Genomic DNA, 6,897 nt, shown 5'->3' on the forward strand with positions numbered 1-6,897 from the left:
GTTTTGTGATTTTTTCTCCTTTGACTCTGAAATTATTTACAAGTGAAAAGAAGGCAAGCAAAATTATGTTCTTATAAATATTCCCTGTTATGTTATGGTTTCTTGGTCTTTTGTTTTCTCTCAAAGCTAATTGGACTCAAGACTTATAATTCAAATATTAGAAAAGAAAAAAAGCCTGAATTGCTTGAGCCTAAAATGGGTTCATTTTTTTTTAATTCTCTCCGATCTCCCTGTTTTTCGTAAGCAGCTCCAAGATGTCCTATAAGACGTAAGCGCTGCAAAGAGAAAACAAGTGTCGGAATTGAAATTTGGCTCACACACGCACACACTAAGGTGTCGTTTGGCCATAAAAATTATTCACTTTTTTTCGAAATTATTTTTCGCTTTTTTCACTTTTGGGCTTTTGGCCATAAATATTCCAAATACAACTTGAAGTTATATTCCGGAATATCAAAAACTAAAAAAACTTGTTTTTAAAAAAAAATCATTTTTTTTCACTTTTTTACAATTACATTTTACCAAAAACTACAATTTCAAAAATTATGGCCAAACACAACTCCAACTCCAACTCCAACTTCAAAAACTCCAAAAAAAGTGAATTTGTTTTTTATATTTATGGTCAAACGGCACCTAAAACTCCCACTTTTACTTTAGTGGTGTGTTAAAAACTTAAAATCAAATGCGGCTACAAAATTGAAATGGAGAAAGTAATGCAAGCAAGAAAGTGAACCAAATAAAAGAATACAGTTAGGTTGAGTATCAATTCGTTTAAAGCCAACTTACTTAAATATAATGGCAAATTATAAAAACAATAACAACAACAACAATAATATAAAAATACATCACTCTCTCATTATAGCAAATCGTAACGTAATATCACAGAAAATGATTCATCCCTTGCAAGTAGACATTTCTACAATGTTACTTGATTAAGAGTAAAATATTCCATAGTCCAAAATGGATACGAGACATATAACGTGCCAGGTCTATAGCATGAGCATCTGACATTGTTATTTCCTATTTTTCCGTTTATAAAGTATTCCAACGATCCTGCACATACTTAAACCAAGACAAGTCAAGTTGGCATATGAATGTGAACTCTAAAGTGTAGAAACCGATATTGAATAGTGGTGTTTAATTATAGTTGCCTTCTCGTTTCCTTCCTTTTATTATTTTTTCCCTGAAGTATATCTTTACTAGTATACTTATCCGCGCTTCGCGCGATCGTTAAATGCAAAAACAAATTTGTGAAAAACCATTAGCAGTCTTAAAACGAATTGATGTAATATATATCTTTTTATGAGAGAAAAAGACTGAGGAGTATAAATAAAGTGCATTTGGGTTAATTCAGAAATTTAATTTAATTAGAACATATACTTTCATGTGAATATAATGAATTGTATATTTCTAATGAGGCTTATTTAAGTGTTATTTCAGTATAAGAGATTATCAAAGATTTTAAAAATTTAACATTAAACAACAATTTAATTTATTTACATAAATTTCATTTTAAAATATATTTCTAATAAAGACATTCAAATTATAATTTATTTGTCTATTGAGAAGAAGAAAATTTACATAAATGAAATACAAACTTTTGGATTGGCAAAAGAACATCATTAGGAACATCATCTCTTGCCCTTGCAACACAAAATTTTTAAACTTGCACGGTGAAGTCTTGTTCTTTAAGGATACATACTTTGTATTTGAAATAAACAAATTAAAATACTATTAAGAAAGAAAAAATAGACATCACATGTTTGTAAATAATTTTAGTCCTTGTAATGTGACATAGAAGCGAATGTTTAGAGAAATAATTGATCCTTATCTGGATAAAAACAAATCGTGTTTCAATACTAAAGTATAAAAAGATATAAAGATTTTTTTTAATAGATTGGAGAAAGAATGATAAAGCAGAAAATAGAATACTTTGAGAGAGTGAAGCAACAATCCAAACTCCTATTTCTAAATGCATATTTGGGTACATAAGTTTAATGATAATTGAAACTAAAATTTTTAATCAATTTCATTATTTTCTTTTAGTGGAGAAAAAATGAGTTTATTCGGTGATGAAAATCATTATTACTTTTGGACTCTATTTCTTTTTCTCTCTTTTTTTTTCTTCCTTCTGGATGTCAAGATTCTTCAAATTATCTCGAAGTAAAAAATTACCTCATTAACTTATTATTTTCAGCCTCACTTTGTGAATATCTAACATCTTTTTTTTTTTTTTTTTGTATCACTAAGAAAAAAGAATAGGAATATCATTTAGTAAAAGGAAAATGAAACATTTAACGAATATTAGCACAAAAATAATACTATATAAATTAATTAATGTATAGATATTCATGATACAGGAACTAAAACATTGCAAGTTATTTTCTCATATATTTCAAAAGCAATATATTCTGAATTCTTCTCTAAAGAGAACGAATCACATGTATACATAAGTTCCTTTGATCGGTTAGTGATAGGACCAAGTGATATGTTGGCGAATATATAAACAATATATATATTCACATGTCTCTCCGAACGATTCATCCTACCATAATATGCATCCTTCTGGCCTAGTGAAATCATCCAATTTGTTCTCTATGGACACTGTGGTAGAGCATGCCTTTCATGTTCGTCACAAATAACGTCCAGACTTGAACCTCTGAAATAGTGCATGTTCTGAAAAAATAACGTCAGGCAAGACACACACTAAAAAATAACCAGCAATCCTTATAAACTTGCCACAAAAGTTATATTTTGTTGTCATTCAAGTCTGCAATAAATCAATAGACCCAAAATTTAAAAAATAACAAATAATACAATACAACAAAGTAAGTCGAGAAAATGATAACTTAACTTATTGTTTAGAGCAAGAAAAATAATCTATAGGGTAGGAACATAGCTTGCAATTGGTAAATGAAAAATCCGATATAGTAGTACCACAACCTATCCATAATTAAACGTAAAAATAAAAGTTGAGGAAGAAGGAAAATTTTGCAGTCTCCGCTATCACCCAACATTGGTGTCGATTATTCTTTTCTAATTTGCCGTTTCAATGATATGAACTGGTCTTTTGTATGTGTGTGTATGTGAATCCCAATTTATAGAGTGGGTTAAGAGAAATTTTATTTTGGCAAAAAATAACCATTTGTTTCCTCGTTGAATGCTACAATTAGTTGCCCTCAAGAGTTACAACTCCTCATTGCCATCTCAACCGTTTCAAACAACAGTAAATAAGCAATTAATTATAAAGGAAGAGAAAATAAATCAATTAAAAAGTCAAGAAAATGAGAAAGGTGAGAAAAATAAAATTAAAATACAATACCGAAGTCATTTAGCAGCATCTAACCGTCTGCATGATAAATGTTATTAAGAGAGTTAAATGTAGCACATTTAACAGAATTAAGATATGATTAAGAGAATTAAAGGAGTAATTGTTTTTTAAACATAACTCATAAATAAAAAAAATGAAAAAGGCTAAAAAAAGGAGAAAAAAGATAAATAGGATCCTTGGCCAAAAAGAGGTGCCACATCACTCTTCTTTTGCCTAGCTTTATATTACATATAGAATATAGATATAGATATAGATATAGATATAAATTTTGTAGAGAAATGAATAAAAAATTGTCAAAAAATGAGAATACCATGTTGGTGTGATTTTAATTAGGTGTCATAACTTGTATATTAAATTAGGAATTATGAAATTAATTATTAATACTAATTAAGAGTAGAAGTTATGAAGATCAAGGGGTGTGAGATTTGGAGATGGCTTTTTAAATTAAAATAAAATAATTAAAAATGATATAAAAAGTCAAAAAAAGAGAAAAAAGATAAATAGAATCCTTGGCCATAGAGAGGTGCCACATAAAATTGTTTATTCTTAGCTTTATATTATATATAGATTTCAGTTGTCAATCTACGTACTTCCCATAATTTAGAAAGAAACACTCGGTCTAAGTTCTAAAGAATCGAAATTGTCATCTATCTAACTTGATACTGAAAAGATAATCTCATTTTCCACCGGCGGATGGAACTTGCGGAGACTCCATCTGCCTATAATTTACGAACATTACAAAGTAGGGAGTAAATAATTTTCTTTCTCTAGAACACCACCAATACTGACAGGTGGTTGAATTTTATTAACAAAAACATAAAGACAAGAAAGTCGAAACTCTTTTGGTATTTGATACTCATTGACAGGACTAATTCAAAGTTGTGATGCAAATGTTCTTTGATGACAAATTTTTTTTTTTTTATTAGAGATTTATTCAGGATCAAAAACTCGAAATCTTTAATTTTACTTCCACCACATTCCTTGTAATAAATGCTTTTGAGTGTTGTAAGTACGAATAAAATACAAGTATATATGACCTGTTGTACTATGTATTTGTCAGCCGATGTGATCAAAGTGTGGTGGCTCACGTACTAATTAGAAAACGGAAAAGGCTCGATTAAGTCATCGAATTATTGGAAATGATTCATTTATGTCACTCATCAATAGTTTGTCTCATTTATACCATCGAATTGAAAATGACTCATTTATGCCACTCATCAATAGTTTGGCTCATTTATGCCATCGCCCATTACCAAAATGACTCATGCATGTCATTTTTCATCAATGTCGGTTTTATAATACCAGATATGACACGTGGCCTCGAATTAGAGGTCCATGTCGTTTAATTAATCGAGCCCAATTTTAAATTCCAAATTAATAAAAAATTCGACCCACACACCCTACCCACCCACAACCATAATCTAGTTGAAAGCCACGTGTCATATCTGGTATTGTAAAACCGGCGTTAATGAAAAATGACATGGATGATTCATTTTGATAATGGGCGATGACATAAATGAGTCAAACCATTGATGAGTGACATAAATGAGTCATTTCCGATAATTTAATGGCATAAATGGGCCAAACTATTGATTAGTGGCATGAATGAGCCATTTCAGATAATTCGATGACATATTTGAGCCTTTTCCGTATTATATATATAGATTGGATACTGCCAAGACATAAAGATATCTTGGATCAGTTTCAACTTTCCAAGTTGTGTGGCCAAACCTAAGTCATGAAAAAATCAATTAATTGGACAAAAAGGATTATAAGAAAAATTCAACCCTATCACTACTAAAAAAAAAAGACATTTTCGACCAAAAAATTTCGACCACATTTTTGGTCGGAAAAAAATCGACCACGCGCGGTCGAAAAATCAAGAATTTAATTTTTATTTTTTTCAGTAGGATTTCGACCACACGGGGTCGATTTTTTAAAATGAAAATAAAATTTCGACCACGTGTGGTCGAAATTAATTTTTGTATAAATAATAAATGGGAAACGTTTAAATTTAAAAAAAAAAAAATTCCGACCACATGTGGTCGAAAATTGGACCACATTTGTATATACACACTCCTTTGCTTCAGCACCACACAACCACATTTTCATTTTTTCTTTCTCTCTCTTTCCTCTCTCCCTCTCCTCTCTCTACCCACACACACCACCTCTCTCCCTCTCCTCTCTCTACCCACACCACCAGCTGCAGCCCACCGCCCCACCAGCCCAGACCTCAACCCACCGCCTCCGACCACCGCCAGTCCACCGTCGGCGGCGAGGTACGTTTTTTTTTTTTTTTTGCAATGTCATGAACACTTACTAATGCATAATAATCTCATGTTATTAGCTATATTACCTTCTATATTTAGTATATGCTAATGTAAAGGAATATTAAAGAGCTCGTTACTTGTACATTTAAAAATTGATTATTTGTTCTTGGAAAAGCTCTCACTTTCTGTTCATAATTTTCAATATTAAATAAGGAATATGTACAAATATTCGCTAAAAAATTCTACTCAATTTCTTTTTTATGTTTGGTTCACGTTAAATTATGATGGAACTTCTTCAAGAACATTGGATTTAGGAATTGTTATGTTGATCCAAAATTATTGGTCTGAACTTTTTTCTTTTCTATACTTTCCTTTCACTTTTTCCTTTGTCCTAGCTTGTGTAGCTACAACCTAATCTTGCTTCTCTTATTTTTGTTTCTCCTTTTTATTTTTTGTATTTGTCGATTATTTGCTAAACAGTAACTAGTAGGGCTGTTCACGGTTTTGGTTAAAACCAAAATCAAATCGATATTTTAATCAAACCGAATAAAAAAACCGACATTTGGTTTGATTTGATTTTAAATTTTAAAAACCGATAGCATTTGGTTTGGTTATGGTTCTATTAAAAAATAACCGAACCAAACCGATAAATTATATACATAAATTTATAATTATTTATATGTATAATATTAGTTTTTCATAAATAATTATAAATATTGTATACCTTTTAATCATTAATTTGATTTTTGATCTACTTATTTCACATGATTGTTTAAGGCCCATGTTTTTAAGGATATGTCCAAGCCCATGTCTTTAAATCTTTTAACTCTTTTAATGTTAAGTATAAACTTACTAATAGAAGCTCACGTTAGAGTCTAATGTCTTTAACTTAAATTTTTAGCCTTTCGTTGTCTGCCATTTGATTTTAGGTTGTTTTTTTTTCGAATTTATACCTTTCTTTTTTCTTGTCTAAATGAGTTCTAAACTTCTAATATTTTTCATATGAAAAGGACAGAGGTTGTAGATTTGGAGGTTCCTATAGAAGATACTTCAGTAACATCAGCATTTGCTGCAACTCAAGCACATAGTAATGCCCTAATACTTCTTCCATGGGTAATCCTCCTAAAAAGCAGAAAAGAACAACTCCTTGTAGTCGAGACCCTAGCCTTGGAAACAATATCGTTGTAGAAAAGCTATTAAAAATTTCAAAAAGAACGCGCTACACGCGCCATACATTTTCTCTCTCCTAAAGTATACCGTTATTACTAATTTTATTACCGTTAATTCTCCGATCAAGCC

Source organism: Lycium barbarum, chromosome 12 (genome assembly GCF_019175385.1).
Source record: "Lycium barbarum isolate Lr01 chromosome 12, ASM1917538v2, whole genome shotgun sequence".
In the NCBI taxonomy this organism is placed as follows: Eukaryota; Viridiplantae; Streptophyta; class Magnoliopsida; order Solanales; family Solanaceae; genus Lycium; species Lycium barbarum.